At 41.5% G+C, this 17,745-nt stretch overlaps 1 protein-coding gene across 5 annotated transcripts in view; it reads right to left on the reverse strand.

Annotated features, from left to right (window-relative positions):
* The window catches only part of FAM110B (family with sequence similarity 110 member B), a 150,735-nt gene that overhangs the window by 60,663 nt on the left and 72,327 nt on the right, over positions 1-17,745 (reverse strand). For 2 of the 5 annotated variants that reach the window (XM_017862686.1, XM_017862683.1), the window contains one exon: positions 11,801-11,889. The exons of 1 other annotated variant lie outside the window; for it this stretch is intronic. The gene's annotated coding sequence lies outside the window, so the exon portion shown is untranslated. Of the gene's footprint in view, positions 1-11,800; positions 11,890-17,045; positions 17,306-17,745 lie in introns of those variants that run through there. 2 more of the 5 variants (XM_017862685.1, XM_017862684.1) reach the window with 2 other exon arrangements.

The following is a 17,745-nucleotide window of genomic DNA, read 5'->3' on the forward strand; positions in this document are numbered from 1 at the left end:
GCAAGGTAGATGAGTGCAGAGTGGTTCTGGCTAAAGGAGAGCCCCAAATCTCAATCCCCATCAGCCTTGAAACCCCTAATACTCCAGGGAACAAGGTTTGAAAATCACTGCCGGAGTTCAATTCATTCATTCTGCCGATGAGCCAATGAGGAGATGGCCCCAGAGAGAGGTCAAGTTTTGGAGTTGTGATGGCGAAAGAGGCAGAGGAGCTTGTATCCTGGCTTTTCCAGTTACGACCCATGTAGCTTTGAGAGGTCGCTTTTCTCTGATGCTCCTGTTGCCTCATCTATGAAGCTGATATAACAGTTTACTCCAGCCCTCAAGGCCGCTGAAGTGAAAGTGCTTGTAAAATGTATAAGCCTATTCAAAAAGCAAATTGCTACAGCTGCTGCTCTAACAGAAGCCTTAAATCAGAGAACTGGAAGTGAAGCCCAGCGATCTAAGTCACAGACAGATAGGTGACCTCTTTAGGGCTCTAGATAAGGCAGAAGGTAATGCACAGCGCTGGTTTCTTTGGCACTATTATGTGATAAGCACCCCTGAGAAGGAATTCTTGGTTGGCATCTGCAGCAAGTTCTTTTGCTCAGAGAAACCTTCAGAAAATCTTATGTGCTGAAAAAGCATGGCTTCTAAATAGCAGGAAAATATTTACCTCCATAGTCTGTGAAGCACCTGACACCTAAAGCACACTGGACACTTGGCAAGATAGCTTAGAGGGACAGATCTGCAACCAGACGGTGTATGGTGTGAGCTCAAATCTAGCCCCATGATCATATGCTATGTGTTCCATCAACTACCTGCTGTGAGAATGAAGGGAGATGATGCACTAAAGGGCTGAAGTGCCCAGTGAATGCCAAGCAAAATGCCAGCTCCACTGTCTTCAACTTGTGCAATATCACATCAGTCAGTCATGACAGCACAGAGCTATTAGTCCACTAACATTCTTTTGTCTTTACTGGAAAATATACCTCTCTTGAAATGAACCCTTAAAGCATCACCATCCATCACTGACAAGTGGGGACTGGGAACTTTGCAAGGTGGCAATTTGTAAAGTATTTTACATATCAGAGCAATATTGCACAAATTTACAACAGAAGGAGCACTCTCTGTGGAATATCCTAAGAAGTGCACAGTGGTCCTACTTATGGGTAAAGCTAAGTGTCAATAAAGAAGTGAATTCTCAGTATGAGACATAAGAACACTTCAGATAGCACTTCAAAGCTAGGTTTCAATCGTGTGAAAAATAAGATACTGACTGGATGAAAAGATCTAATAATCATAAAATGGTTTTAAATATAGCAGAATTTAAAATTAATAAGATACTGTAAACACGTATAACATGAAGTTTTATTACTAAAATATAATAAGAAATTTAAAATGTTGCAGATTTGACATAAAATGTCTTCAAGTAATCTCTTAATTTCCTGTTTCTTAATAGTAGGTTTAAAGTCATATATTCATATAAATTTTCCTTATTATACTTAGTATATTAATCTCATGCTTAGCGACCAAAGACTGCTAAAAATAAGAGAGAGGTGCTCTCAAAGGCTCCGAATAAGGCAATTTACTTTGGCTTAACACTCTTGGAGACTACCTTAGAAGAGCTGCAGATTCGGTTATGAACATGACCACTGTACACAGGTGATGAACACAGCATTAATTTCATTTTAGCAACATTGACTGGGCCCCTCCTATAAGCCAGTAAAGCGAGAACCAGGTATCAGGTATTGAGTTGAGGTCTTAAGGAGTTTTACTTCTGGGGAAGTTGGCTTCACTAAACTGAAAACATTTTGGAAAGTTACAAATTAATTTTGTAAGCTAAATCATACTTTCCCATTGATAATTTACTCAAGTTTATATTAATTCCATTGATTTTTAATTTGGGCACTGGCCCCTAAAGGCTAGAGCTCCGTGTGCAAATGGCCAGTGCCCAAGAACTGCAGTGGGGAATAAGCCACCCCACAAAAAGCAGAATGCAGCACACTTCATAACAGGGACATCTGTGGAGGGTTCAAAGTAGAGAAAACAGATATCTGGTGGAGAAGAAAGTGAACACGATCTTAAAGTGCTTCATAAATCAGTGTGCCAGAAGTATTTGAGAGTTCCTTATACTCTAAAAACGAATGTGAAACTTTTTCAGGCCCAAGTTCAACACAAACATCTCTCTGGCTCATAGGCCAATGGTCAAAATCTTAAATCTAGAAGTGTATCAACTTTCTGTTTGTTTGTTTTCTTGAGACAGAGTCTCGTTCTGTCACCCAGGCTGGAGCGCAGTGGTGTGATCTCGGCTCACTGTAACTTCCATCATCTGGGTTCAAGTGATTCTCCTGCCTCAGCCTCCTGAGTGGCTGGGATTATAGGCACCCGCCACCACATCTGGCTAATTTTTGTATTTTTAGTAGAGATGGGGTTTCACCATACTGATCAGGCTAGTCTTGAACTCCTGACCTCAAGTAATCTGCCTGCCCCGGACTCCCGAAGGGCTGGGATTATAGGTGTGAGCCACCATGCCTGGCTAAAAGTGTATCAGCTTTACAAGACTTTTCAGCTGATTAAAGGAAGGGGCATGACCCCACAAAAGTAATTTTTTCCCTTTACCAATACAGCATGAAATGTTGAACTACAAATACAACTAGGAGAGTAAATGAAAATGAAGCCTGCTTTTCTCCTGTTTTGATGCCAACTGCCAGGTTCAGAGTGTCATGCGTCAATCCCTTTCTGCCTGCCCTAGCATCCTGGGGTGTAGCCACTCTAACACCCCCTGTAAAACAGTGTCCAGAGGGAAAGTCCTGGCAGGTGCAGGGTGCAATCTACTCCTTATACTATGCTTAGAATCCAGTGCCACTCGGTGGGGCATTTACCATCATTTTCTTGGTGGTGATCCATAAAATCCCTGCTGGCACCTGACAGCAGCCTCTAGGGATATAATCACGATATTCCTCACGAATAGGAAAAGAGTGAAGCTTCACAATCCATTCTATCTGGGGATGGAGAGTTTAAGGTATACATGGTGGTAAATTTTTCAGTGAAAAATAATGTTTAAAAAATGGAGATTTTGCCAGGCATGGTGGCTCATGCCTGTAATCCCAGCACTTTGGGAGACTGAGGCGGGAGAATCACAAGGTCAAGAGATCGAGACCATTCTGGCCAACATGGTGAAACCCTGTCTCTACTAAAAATACAAAAATTAGCTGGGCATGGTGGCGAGCGCCTGTAGTCCCAGCTACTTGGCAGGCTGAGGCAGGAGAATGGCTTGAACCGGGGAGATGGAGGTGGCAGTGAGCAGAGATTGCACCACTGCACTCCAGCCTGGTGATAGAGCGAGACTCCATCTCAAAAAAAAAAAAAAAAGGGAAAATGGAGATTCAAGTCTACTGCTGGAAGGATGGAAAACACAGAGAATCTTACAGAACCACATAAATTAGAAATGAAATTAAAATCAGAAACACTACTTATAGGCCAACTATCACTAGAATGATGCTTGAGAATATTATAGTTCATCTTCTCTTTAGCGAGGTGCACACCATCCATGCCTTCTGCTGCCTCCTTTTTTTCATCCATTATATATGATTCAGATGGCAGCCAGCAAGGTCTTGGTCACAAGCACACTTCAGGAGCCCGCTGACCTCAGGAAAGACAGCCTTGTAACTTCTGAGGATACACAGGACAGACCACTAATATGGTGAACTAGTCTGAACCAAAGATTCAAATACAAACAGTTCTGCGGTGGATTCTCTCATATGCCATTGATCCGGACCACCCAGGAGTTAGCCATACTCTTCTACGTACCCAGAGCTTTGGTTCTGCCTAAAATTCATCATTTTCTTGAATCTCCTCACATTTTCTTTACTTCCAACTCGAGCACTACTAGCTACCAAATTCTTCTTAGGATGATTTTCAAATATAGTTTTAACCCTTTACAAGAGTGTCAGAGTCTCAAGGTGGGAAAGGTTCTTCATCTCCATTTCACCCCGGGCAAACTAGACACTGGATCCGTAATTTTTAATGGAACAGTAAATGACAAGAAAATTAACATAGGGAACATGAAGGCGGGGGAGGCGTGGATGGCAGGAGTGGCCTGAACTCTGTATTCTTCATTGGCCCTGGAGTGTGGGCTTTTACGGTGCCACTTCCCCAAAATAGCGGAATTAACACAATTAGTGAACGTGGAAGACAATCCCAAATAATTGAACCTCTGAATATTGAATCTGTGAGTCCATAGGGAACAATCAATTTGAGTAAAATTTAAAAAATGAATAAATAAACTACATAATCTGAATTCTGGAAACAAAACCCTATTTCAAACGCAGTTGAGGAGACCAAATTCAAGCAGCCTTTGAACAAAGCTAATTATACCTTGATTATTCCTTACTTTGACTAGTTTAAAGTTTCACCCAAGTTCTTACAATTCTGCACCATAATGTTCAACTACATCTAACCATAAATAACCCAATTTCTTCTGTTTCTTCTCCCCTCTTTTGTCTCTGACTTCATTTTTGCCTTTCTTTCTCCAGCAATAGACTGTGTCTCCCCCTCTTTCAGTGAAATAATGCTTCCGGCCCTGCTAAGCCCTGTGCTGCTGTGTCTTATATCTGAAGATGGAGCTTGTGAGAGGCAGTGACCAAAAAGACAGATGAGCAATGTACGGTGACTTTCCTCCATGTGCACAAAAAACTTCAGTCTATTAAATTCCATAAACATTTCCTTTAATTTTCTTTCTTTTTTTTTTTTTTTTTTAAGAGACAGGGTCTTGCTCTTTGTCACTCAGCCTGGAGCACAGTGGCACGATCATAGCTCATTGAAGCTACAAACTCCTAGGCTCAAGTGGTCCTCTCGCCTTAGCCTCCCAAGTAGCTGGGACCACAGGTGTGTGCCACCATGCTAAAAAAAACCAAAAAACAAACAAACAAAAACAAAACAGAGATGGGGGTCGCACATCTACCAGTGAGGAGATGTGTTGCCCATGCTAATCTTGCCCTCCTGGGCTCAAATGATCCTCCCGCCTCAGCCTCCCACAGCACTGGGATACAGGTATGAGCCACTGTGCCCAGCCCCACAAACATTTCTTTATCCTCTGTAGTTTGCTAGATTCTGTGCTCGATTCTACAGATTCAGAGTTAAAACATAATTCTTACCCCCAACTTGCTTATAGTCTATTAGAGTGAGGTAGAAAAATTTTACTGTAACTTAAATCAGAATTTCACAAGTACCTTTAATGTACTCACAGACTAAAGAATGTACATGACTAGGTGCTCACAGTCATAAGGAACTCTGAGGACACAGAATGTAAATGATGAATAAATGGCGATTTAAGGATAAGAAGCCCACATGGGAGGGAGAATCTGAACTGGTTCTTCACAGTTTAGACCGAGTTCCTCTTTCTTCCTGCTGATGCGGTTATTTTTCCCTAGATGGTTTATCTCTACATGCCCATTAAGACGTCACTCTATTATGGGCAGTTAAGAACTGACAAGTTTTCCATTCTGTGTTGTTGATGAAAATTTTTATTTTCACAAAGGCTTCCCAGGTGGGTAAATCACTTCATTCCTCTTCAGGAAGTGAATCAGTCCATAGAATAGCACTGACGCTGCAAAGCCATCTACGATCTCCTCTAGGATTTCAACCCTAGCCCATGTGCTTGCAGCTCCCTGTACAGAAGAGTTGGGAGGGCAAGGCTTATTTATTCATCCCCTCGAGCATCTGAGAGTCTAGGTTCTTTGAAGAAGGCAACATTTTTAAATAAATTGATCATACAATTTAAGAGATAACACATAAACCCTCAGAGACAGCAAAGAATAATTCTAAGACTACTTATAAATATATGTACATGGTATACATTAAATTGTGAAGAAATTTGTTGCATGGATTATGAATTTGTTGAAAGAATAAATTTCAAAAATTCTTAGATTCCTTCCCACCCCCCAAAACCCATTGCTTTTAAAGGAAAAAGTAACTTTTGAAACAGGCATTAAAGGAACTCTTGGGCTTTAAGAGAGTGGAACTGATAAGGGGTTTCAGGCAAGCAGCAGCCCATAAGCTCTGAGGAGCCAGGTGTGCAGCAATATGAGTAGAATAACAGACACTGACTTTGAGTAAGCAGAAGAGCCCAGATGAGAGGTGGCTTTGGAATTTAAATTTGGTAGACAGGTAACTGGGAGAAAGTAGGTTTCAGAGCAGGGAAGTAACAGGATGAAAACTGTTTGTAAAAGAATTTTCTGGCCAGGTATGGTGGCTCACGCCTATAATCCCAGCCATTTGGGAGGCTGAGGCAGGCAGATCACTTGAGGTCAGGAGTTTGAGACCAGCCTATCCAATATGGCGAAGCCCCATCTTTACCAAAAACATAAAAATTAGCGGGTGTGGTAGCACACGTCTGTATTCCTAGCTGCTTGGGAGGCTGAGGCAGGAGAATTGCTTGAAACTGGGAGGCAGAGGTTGGAGTAAGCTGAGACTGCGCCACTGCACTTCAGCCTGGGCAACAGAGCCAGACTGTGTCTCAAAAAATAAAAATATGAAAAAAAATTTTCTGCCTCCTACATGGACTGGTGTGGGAGCAGAAACTAGAGGCAGGTGACCAGCATATGGCTAAGTCAGTAATGGGACTGTCTGGTGATGAAGAGGGCTGTGCTGGGGCATGAGCCCTCAAGGAGGAGTCAGCAGGGCTCAACACCTGAACAGGCAGGCATAGTAAGGGACAGTCACTTGGGAGGCTTCTTTCCAGAGGAAGGGTCTCCACTGACTGTCCTGGTGAGTGAAAGCTGACTCTTTTTGACCAAGGGTGATGTGGAGCTTGGTTTTAAATGTATCATAGAGAACTGGACCTATAGGACTGAAGTAAAAGCAAAATATAAGTATTTCAGGAGCATGAAGGGCCAGTGCTCTGTGAAGCTCTGCCTAAAGACCATGCAAGGAGAAGGCAGCATTGCTCCCCTGGTGAACAGAAGGAATTTCCAGAAGAAATGCAGATTAGGAATATATTTAGGTTTTTGGTTGCATCTCTGAACACAGATACACAGACATGATACCAGAATTGAATATTATCATTCTTTTATCCTATGCTATGGAAGAGGGAGACCCGTGTGGAGAAGCTACTCCAGTGCTCACTAAACACCAGGTCCTGGCAAGCATCACAGGTCTCTGAACTTCTCTGAGTACTCAGAATGCATGACTGCATTCTCCATCCACACCTAGAGATGGTAGCACATGATTTACAGGTTGAAAAGAAAGTGAGAAGGTCTGGAAAGTCTAGGTTTTCTCCTGGCACAACTACAATCGCTGTTTAAATCTCCTCTCTTTCACCTGCGTCCTCCTAACAGTCCCTTTCCCTCTTCATACGACCTTTTTGGTCTCTTTCCTACTCTGATTGAAGATTTTCATGGTTTCTACAGATCATTCTAATATTCCACTAGACATTGATGTTTCTTTGTAACCTTTCCATTCTACCTTTCCCATTGTCCGACTTCCCTCAACTGGCTTTCCTGTTACATGTATGACCCTGATATTGTAAAGAAATTAACTGGTGTGCAAGGTCTAGATAGGGGTTTGATAGAAGAGCCTTGGGTAGACTTGGGCTTTATACCCAGTGTATGTCTAACCACATGCTTGCCCTTTGGTCTGAAGTTTAGCCTCTGATTCCCATATTACACATATCCCATATCTACATATTGAAGATTCTAATGCTTCTCTGAAGGGCAAGTAAAGATTGCACAAAATGTCTCCAGCACAGGGCCACAGGGCAGTCCTTCTATAGTCCATGGGCATAACTGCAGCCCATCCTTCCTCTCTGCTGATCTTTGTAAGAAAACCAGTGATTACATTTACAATGACACAATTTCTATTATAACAGCCATTAATAAACAACTATGCAGGTAGTAATACAGAATTTATCTTTCATTTGATTAAAAAAATTTAAATATGACAACATTACTCATTTTTTTTTTTTTTTTAAATAGAGTCTTGGCTCTGTTACTTAGGCTGGAGTGCAGTGGCATGATCACAGCTCACTGCAGCCTCAAACTCCTGGAATCAAGCAACCCTCCCACCTCAGCCTCCTGTACAGCTGGAACTACAGGCGCATGCCACAATACCTGGCTAATTAAAAAAATTTTTTTGTACAGACAGGGTCTCACTATGTTGCTCAGGCTGGTCTTGACCTCCTGGTCTGAAGCGATCTTCCCAACTCAGCCTCCTAAAGTGTTGGGATTACAAGCGTAAGCGACCAACACCCTACTGTAATTTGACAATTTAAATTCCAATCAATAATTTTTTGAAGTTCACAATAAATGTGTGTTAAATCCTCAAATACAGAATTCTACTTCTGAGTATGAGGGGGACTATCCCTATATCCATCCTTAGAGAAGCGTATACAATTTTTATGAGTAAGTAAAAGAAAACATGTAAAATCCCTGTTTTTTTTTCCCCAGAGAATGCCCTTTCCTCTTCCTCTTTTTAAAAAAGCAGCCAGCAAGCCTGGCTCCCCGCACAGTGGGTCTCACTGTTGTGCCAACTCTCCTGATTCCTGAGGAGACCTTGCTCAAGGTCAGCTGAGATGGCCTCAGAGGAGCCACACCTGACTGTACTGCTGGAATCTGATCTCTGAGTCATTCTCTTGGGAAACAGCTGATCTGGAGAGAGGCAAAAGTCAGGGGTGCTGGCATGAGAGGATGATGAGTCATTGACGAGGTACAAACCTCTCATTCTGGAGGACCAGCTTTAGGAAACACCGAGTTGGAAAAAAAGGTGTCTGGGGAAAACCAGTAAGCATTTTTGGTCAGGCCCATTTAACATACGAAATAAATATGCGAGGGCTGTTGTTTCAAACAATTTCTCAAGTATCTAGCATGCACCACATTAAAAACGCGAAAATCTGAAGAGAAGTTTTGAAAAAGGAAAACTTCAAGGAGAAACAGATTTTATCAATTACTTAAGTTTGAATAAGATAACAAGAAAAAAAAAACAAAGGAAGCCTTCAAGCTTATTTCCTGAAATTGTAATTACATGCATAGCGCACAGATATTGGTGTTTGTGTATTCCTTTTAAAATGACTTACATATATACACTACTCAGGACATTTCATGTTCCAGGATGAAAAAACTCAAAAAGGTTTGACCAAAAGAACATTACGATATCATTTTATTTCATGACTTCTTTTGCCTTTTAGTTTCCTTAAACAAGGAGCCACTTTTAAAAGTCCCAGTGTGTTCTCTAAAACAAAGTAATCTTAAACTCATATATTGAGAGCAGTGAACATTTAATGGCGATAATAATGCATATGAATTCATAAGGCTGCTTATCTGTAATTTAAGAATCTAGGAAAGAAAAATGTTTTAATAAACTTTAAATACAATAATAACCTGAAAGTTAAAAACATTTGGATACAGATAGGAAACAAATTATGCTTTTCACAGCATTCTTTACAGCACTTTAAAAAATGTTTCAATCTGCATCGGAAAACTGGTATAAAAACAACTCGAAGTAACTTGTACAAATTGACTTAAGGTTATTTAAGAATTAGGTATCTTAGGTATCAGGGCTAGGATTTATGCCTGCAACCCAGCTGACACCGTGTTGGTGAGTCACATGGCTAAGCTCTTTCTAACCTTCCTGATCTAGGTAAATAATAGTATTGATAAAGCTCAAGCCAGTTACTTATGCCTGTGAAGGTAACTGACTGTCTGCTTTGAATGGTTTGCCTTGATGCCGGAAGGGACCCGCCCCTTCTTGCGTACCTAGGCTATATCAGGTATCTCCATTGCTCTGTCTTGTTACTTTCCCTACACCCCTACTGCCTTAGGCTGTTCTTCTTACTTGGCATATGAGAAACTGAGGCTCACAGAAAATAAAGAAAACCATCCCAGTCCATCCAACTGGTTACTCAGCAGACGAGCGAGGTGATTGCCAGGTCTACTAAACCCTGTAGTTCTTCCCTGGCCACCAGGGCTGCGAACAACTGCTGTCGGCAACCATCCTGGTGACCAGAACATCACGCAGCCATGTACAAGAGAGAGGAGGGGTGGTGGGATCACAAGAGGGAATAACATGTCCTGCCTGGCTTGCTCTGACTTCCCAGTTCTAGCACTGCCAAGTCCCATGTCCCAGGAAATCCCTCAGTCATGGGCAAATCAGGATGGATGAGCTCCCTAGAATGCTGCAGAATGAAAAACATGGGACTGTTGGAAGGCATTCCCTACTAAGTACACTGGCACTCGGGTGCAGTTTTACAACCTCAGCTCCGCAAGTGCTGGCGATGGCAGATGCAAAGCTCCTTCCAGTCAACAGGAGCCCCAGGCTTTTGTATCAGAGCTTCTTATATCTGAGATAAGAAGATAAGTAAGATGGCGATAAGAGTGAGAGACTTCAGAGTATAGCACTGAGGGGTGTTGTTGGCTTTCTCTTTAATTCCTGTTTCTACAGATCGTACAATTCTGCCCGGCACAGGCTGATTCTTATTTGTCAGCCTAAGTTAGATTCTTAGGTTCTAGAAAAGCGATTACATCACCTGACAACATCCTGCATAATGCAATAATAATAAATTACAAAATACATGGCTTACTATATCAGCAAGGGTACATTACAAACGGATGCTAGAAAGGAAGCTGGAGGAAGGCTGTCAATCAAACCCAAGCATGGGGCCACTCAGAATGTGGGCACTGAGACTGAGGCTCTGTTCTCCTGAGGGTTGCTCTTTACACTTTTCAACTTGTGGTGGAAATGAGGTAACTGGAGAGCTGTCTTCATTTTCCTAAACATTTCTAACCTCCTCATTTGGTGTTATTGAGCTCTCAGTCCCTCCATAAAAGAGGGAACCATCTGTACTCTGACCACCATTCTTCCACTTCCTTAGCTCCTTCCTGGAAGATCATCTGACTGTAGGAAGAGACCTGGAAAAAATGTTCCCAAGCTCTCCATCAGCTGTGGGGACCAGAAAGGAGTCCTGGGAGCAGTGGGGATGTGGGGAAAAGCACCCTGCCATTCCCAGGCCTGCTGGCCGGCCATCCTCCAAAGATACTCCACCCCCTCAGTCTCAGTTCCTGCACTGGAATTTAAGTTCTGCTCTCTCGACCCTGCCTCCCTTCAGGAGCAAAGCTCTCTCCTGGTCACCCACTCCCAGTGCCCCTGCTGCTGACCCTGCACCACTATCTCATTCCTCAAGCACAAAGAGGAAACTTCTGGCCAGGCCAGGTGGCTCATGCTTGTAAACCCAACACTTTGCAAGGGTGAGGAGGAAGGACTGCTTGAAGCCAGGAGTTAATATCAGCCTGGGCAACATAGTGAGACCCCATCTCTATGAAAATTTTTTTTTTAAAATTAGCCAGGCATGGTGGTGCACATTCATAGGCTTAATTACTCAGGAGGCAGAGGCAACAGGATCACTTGACCCCAGGAGTTCAAGGCTGCAATGAGCAACACACCATTGCCCTCCAGTCTGGGCAACAGGGCAAAACCCCATCTCTGAAAAAAAATAATTTTTTTTTTAAAACACAGAGGACTTCTAAATTATTGGGATTACCTGATAAACAGCACACAGCATTTAACAAACTAACAACTAGCAGATATACAGAAGGTGTATCATGAAACCCCTTGGAATGGCACATGGCCATCACTGATACTTTGGTCCTGGAGAGGACCTCAAAAGGTGGGTATTTTATTTTATTTTATTTCATTTTATTTATTTATTTTTGCCAGACAGCAAAATATCTGAAACCTCAGCTTCTTTGTCTTAGTGCAATAATGACACAGGTTTTCATAGAGAATCAATACCTCCTTCTCAGAATGGATCAAAGCAAAGCAATATGCTTACCTGAGAGGAGAATGAGTATTTTATGGATGGTAGGCAGAGGTCACAGGAATGCTGTCCTTTCTTAAAATGCTCTCTGCAGCAGGAAATTGCTAAAAAAAAAATCAAAGGAAGAAAAGATTGCTTTTGCCTTTTGTTTGATAAAATAGGCAGGCTATTAAATACATTTAGCAACAGAGAATGGTAATTATTTTAAAAATTAGTCAATACAGGCTGGGTGCAATGGCTCACACCTGTAATCCCAGCACTTTGGGAGGCCGAGGAGGGCAGATTACTTGAAGCCAGCAGTTGGAGACCAGTCTGCCCAACATGGTGAAAACCTGTCTCTACAATCAAACCACACACACACACACAAAAAAAAAAAAAAAAAAAAAAGACCACACAAAAATTAGTTTGGTGTGGTGGTGCTACTCGGGAGGCTGAGGCACAAGAATCGCTTGAACCTGGGAGGTGGGGGTTTCCGTGAGCTGAGATTGTGTCACTGCACTCCAGCCTGGATGACAGAGCGAGACTCTGTCTCAAAAATAATAAAAATAGAAACTGATCAATATATTTAAAAAAAGACAGCACACATGTCAGTACACCAAAACGCATTAGTTTTTACTACTTCATTTGGAAACTAAGTGTTTTGTTCACTTCAACTATTGTTTCCTTTTTAAAAGAGACATTTAACCATGGATAGCAAATATGCAGAAAGAAGAATATAACATCAAGTTGTGATGAGTCACATAAATAACGTTTTATGTGACATCATATCTTATTTCCAGGGCTATGAAAAAGTGTTAGAGTTTTAAGGGGCCTCAGAGCCTCTGGTACACACTCCCCATCTACAGAACTGGAAACTGAGGCCCATTCAAAGTGAGGGGCTCCACAGCACCACTCAGCTGGCTGGGGCAGAGCTCTTGATTGCCCCAGGAGCACCCTTCATCTGCACTGTAGCACCCCCATGCCAGGAATCATTAATTCTCTCATTCATTCAACAGGTACTGACTGAACACTTTCTATGGACCAAGTACTGTTCAAGGCTCTGGGGGTTAAGACGAAAAACCTCTGACCTCATGGAGTTTACATTCCAGAAAGGGGAAACTAAAGAAATAAACAAATACAGTAAATACTATCTCAGAATGTCCCACTGAGGTGGCTCCATTAGAGCGAAATCCTTCAGGCAGTGGGGGAAGGAGCCATGGGCTCTCTGGGGAAGCACATTCCAGGCAGCAGGGGGAGCAGCAGCGCCACTCTCCACGCTGTGCAAAGGCACAGGAGGTTGTTGTGGCTGTGAGTGTGGGGGATTAGTGGACACTGTGTGGCAATGAATGGGCCCACCTATGGAAAGTCGGTGTCATGGACAGGCAAGCTGATGAAGGCCAGAGCGTTGGAGAATAGCTACTTAAAGAGGGGTAGCAAAGGAGACAGGGAAAAAACAAACCACAGACAAGAGAGCAACAGAAGAGAACTGTTTCCTGTCCTGGAGGTCCACTGGGTTAGAGAGCTGCTCTAAGGGGCTACCATCCAACTCAGGCAGTGGGGTGGGGTCTGGAGGGCGGGAAAAGTAAAGCCTGCACATTTTACAGGGTTTGAAAAGTAAGTGTGGAAGCCTGACTAGGGTAACACATGACAGAATTAGGAGGACTTCCTGACTGCAGGATCTATAGAAGTAGAAATGCAAGATCTGTTTCCATGTAGAGATTTTACTGGTGGCAAGATCTTGTGCAAATAGGTGACCCCTAAAGTGGACTTCTCCTCCAAATTTGGCAAGATTTAAAATTTAAATCCAATTAAATGTATAAGAAAAGCAAACACCTTCAAGGTGAAATCCAAGTGTTATAATCCAGTCTCAAATTTTACAAGCTTGTCTTTAATGAGCACATACAAGATAAATGACTTTCAGGAGTCTACATGCAGCCAAGAGTAAATGACAATTCCTGCCAATGCAAATAGTTCCAAAAGTAATCACTAAATTACTTAAGAGTATAATAGCAATCAAAGTGTTTGGTGATGCATCTGAGATGCATTTCTAAATTCTGGATACGTTAAAGAAAACTTCAATTCCCACAGGATGTAAATCTATGAACATATTTCCATGTAACAACCTAATGTGTATTCTGAGAAGAGTTAGCAGGTAGAAGAGAAATGATACTTTACATGTATTGAAATCAATAAAAAATACTAAAACAGAATATGAAGCTATGCCAGCTTCAACTTAATGCTAAGTTGTGAATGTGATGTCAAGATGGGCAGGAAATAGTAAGTTATGGGTTGGGTAACATCTCTCTTCTCCTGAAGCCCTCCCTGGCACTCCTCACCCCCTTTCTAAAAAACTGGTTGCCCCTCCTTGGTATCACCAAACTATGTATCTCTATCTGCCTCATGCACCCCTATTATTATTAATTTAGCTGCTTCTCTTCCTCAGTAGTCACTTCTTACAGGAAGGGACTGTGCCTTCTTTCTCTCAATAAAGCTTAGCACAGAGCTTAGCACATGGTGAGTGTCCATGACCATAGAATACTACAATGAAAAATAACTACATTTAGATGAGAGGCCTAATACCTTTTCACATATTTTTTCAATCCAGGCAACTTTAACAGGTCAACCCTGAAATATTTATCAATTGCTAATGACAAATATCTATCAGGTTTTTGGATTATCACAGATGCCAAGTGACCAGCCACAAATCTACCTACAGATATTACCATAGAAACTCTTACATGCAATATCATGCCCCACCCATTTCTCTTTCCTCTTCACAAATATTTTCCACACCTTGTTCAGCCCAGTTACTTTGCAGCACATCGTATTTTTCATGAAATGACTTCATTTTTAAACTAGTGACCACTTTTCCTATTTAGACCTCAGGATAAAATGTTAGAAAGTATCCCTTATAACAGAAAATGTTTTAATTTTAAAATATAATATTTATGCTTCTGCTGACAGACCTATTGTTGTTTGGTCAGAAACGTCATCAGTAAAGAGTTATGGAATTTTAAGGAGGAAAAAGAACAACATTTTAAAGTGTCCAAAAAATTTCTTTTTATTTTCTTGTCACAGAAACATGTAAAGAGTCTTCTTAATCTAGTTTTAAAAAAGTTAAGATGTGATACATCAGAAGATAAAAGCACATATTTTGGTTACTTTACAAAAACATAAATAACACTTGTTTAATTATGTTATAAAAAAGCCCCTTCGGTGTATATTAAAAGTCCCTTTGGGATATCATAATGCCGGTGCATTACACAGTACACAGATACATCCATATTTAAATTTTTAAAAAAGTTCCTCCTCCACACAGAAAGTCTTTAAGACCCAGCCCTAGGGATTTGACATCACTTAGAGCTACTTCCTACATCTTTCCATGACACACACCTCAAAGGGGCTCCCCCAAAAGGAACTCTAGACAATGTTTATGTGTGCCCAAGGCTTTCACAGTGGAGAAAACCTTCTTGGAAATTATTTAAGACTAAGGCAATTTAGGGAGCATTTCAGGAGATAGAGAGACACAGAGAGAGAGAGAGAGAGAGAGAGATCCACACCAATTTATCCTTCCAAAAATGAGTGTCCAAGCCTAATTGTTGATTCCCAGAAAGGTTTTTCTGCACATCCACATAGAAGAGCACAGCAGGCAGAGGGAGGGAGGGAAATGAGAGAGGAGCCTGGACTTCTGGAAAGAGCAAAACCACTTTCACTGAAACTGCACTCTCCGCCACTGGTGCATATCTTCTGCAATGGGAACAGGCGTGGTTTGTATCAAGGAAGTGGAATGTGAAGTAGAACGACTATTCCCAGGTTCATTTCACCACACAAGGTGTCTAAAAACTGAGAATGTCGCCAGCTGGTTCAAGTCACAAAGACACTGTATTACAAGCAACAACTACCAAACTTTCTTATTACAGATGATACTCTATTACAATTCAAGGCAAGCTTTCATAATATTCATTTTTTTTCCCTTAAAAATGTTATTTGGATGCAATTTGCACTGGATGATTTACTATCTACCAGGATGGACCTGGAAGGGAATGTGGAGTGGGGAAGGAGGCACGGTTGGTAAGTACTCTGAAGTTTACTCTGTCAAAGAATATACTGAATTCCTTTAACCAGAATATAGTTCTAGATCAGAGCAGGTATTTGAACAAATCATTAAAATTGCATCATTTGGCTTTTCAGGAGCAGAGAAATAATTCCTGATGGTTTTCAGAGATCAGCAAGGCTCTGGTGATAGCAGACGCATGGTGGCTGGCAGCCAGCCGTGTGACTGGTGACTCAATACACAAGTTTCTGTGGACTCTACAGCCTGATATGGGAAGGACATCAATTTTTAAGTTTGATGAATAAGTAAAAACAAAGGAAGTTTTGGTATAAAACAGGACACTATGGAGAAGGGACACTGAGAAGGAAAAACTCATGCTGCATTTGTTTGGGATATCTGAACCTCAGTCTTGCCCATTTAAATATTTTTCTTTTAGAATGTGCCATTTTTTATCACAGATTATTTAAGATTATCAATTTTCAGGCAAAAAGTAATAGAAATAAAAATGTTGTCAAACAGTAGACAAAGTAAGTGGTAAGAACCCCACCTTCCTGCGACTTCATTTCAACTCCTAATGCAATGTCCCTGCTAAACAAAGCCACGAGACGAAAATTTCTCTTTCAAGCACAGCTAAATATACACTTTAAATATCTCTGGCAGAATGGGATATGTTAACCCTCTCTGTATTTAAAAGGCTTAATAAAAACTACAAAAGGTGAGACAAAGAAAACCATCCAAAATGAAGGCTGCACACATCTCTGAAGAAACAATAGCACATTACTTCTGCTAAGGCACAGCTTCAACATCAGGAGAGTCACTGCCCTGTCCTAATTAGAGTGTGTTTCACTAAATTCTTCCTGATCATTCACTATTCAGCACAGTGTGGACTCAATGCAAACAAAGTCCACTGAGTACTGAAACGCACCTACAAAGACACCCAAACTGATGCAACATCGGGCTTTCCAAAACAGAAGCGAGCTGGTAAGCATCACTCCCAAGCACACACATGCACTCTTGAATCCAGGTAAAAACATGATTCCTTGGTGAATACTGTAAACAGGGTAGCTGTTTACCAGGCAAGCCTGTGGGAGAATGTATTTTCATATGGAATGCTGGAGTACCCGTGGTATTAACAAAGCAAAATCAGATTAAACAGATGACACGATGAACATACTTCATTTCACCCATGGCCGTGTTTTTCGTGAGAGATAGACTTAAAGTAATTACCATGAACTGAGTCTCCTTCACTGACCTCCCACCGCAGCTGGCTGTCCTTAACGGCTGATGCTCCACAACAAAGACGAACGCCTTCTCTCAGGCTCCTTATTCCTTCTTTAACGTTACCAGCCAAGCACCTCCACCGTTGCAAGAACACAGTACAGCACCTCTGTATCTATGTCTCTAATGCAGCATAAAGATTACTGTGGAAACCTATCACACGGGCGAGCAGCAACGCCACCAACCAATAAGGAAAAGGCACATGCGGAATCCAGCACATGCTCTCTGAGACGCAGGCTGTCACCGGCGTTTAGCAGGCTGCTAATCTAATTATAGCTGGTTTGCTAGCACAGAGCCATTGGAGCAAAGCACAGGAGAAAACTAAATTTTAATAAATTAAACCTCATAGACAAAATCATCTCGACTTCCTGTCACTTTGAGGATTAATGTGTCACCTTATAAACTATAAGTGATTTTTAAAGTGTATTCTTATTTTCCTGAAATCTAGAGAAACAAAGAGTGGTTAAATCAATGCACAGCACTATCGGCTTAGTTAAGCTTATCAGATTCCAGCACTAAGAATAAATAATAAAATTGATACTGTGAAAACAATAGTGGTGCTATAAAATCTGAGTCTTACTTTATTTACCTAATTAACAATTTGCCACATATTTGTCATAAAGTGCTAATTAATCTCTCTTCAATATAG

The sequence above is a fragment of the Rhinopithecus bieti genome, unplaced genomic scaffold (genome assembly GCF_001698545.2).
Source record: "Rhinopithecus bieti isolate Rb0 unplaced genomic scaffold, ASM169854v2 scaffold_62808, whole genome shotgun sequence".
Taxonomy (NCBI): domain Eukaryota; kingdom Metazoa; phylum Chordata; class Mammalia; order Primates; family Cercopithecidae; genus Rhinopithecus; species Rhinopithecus bieti.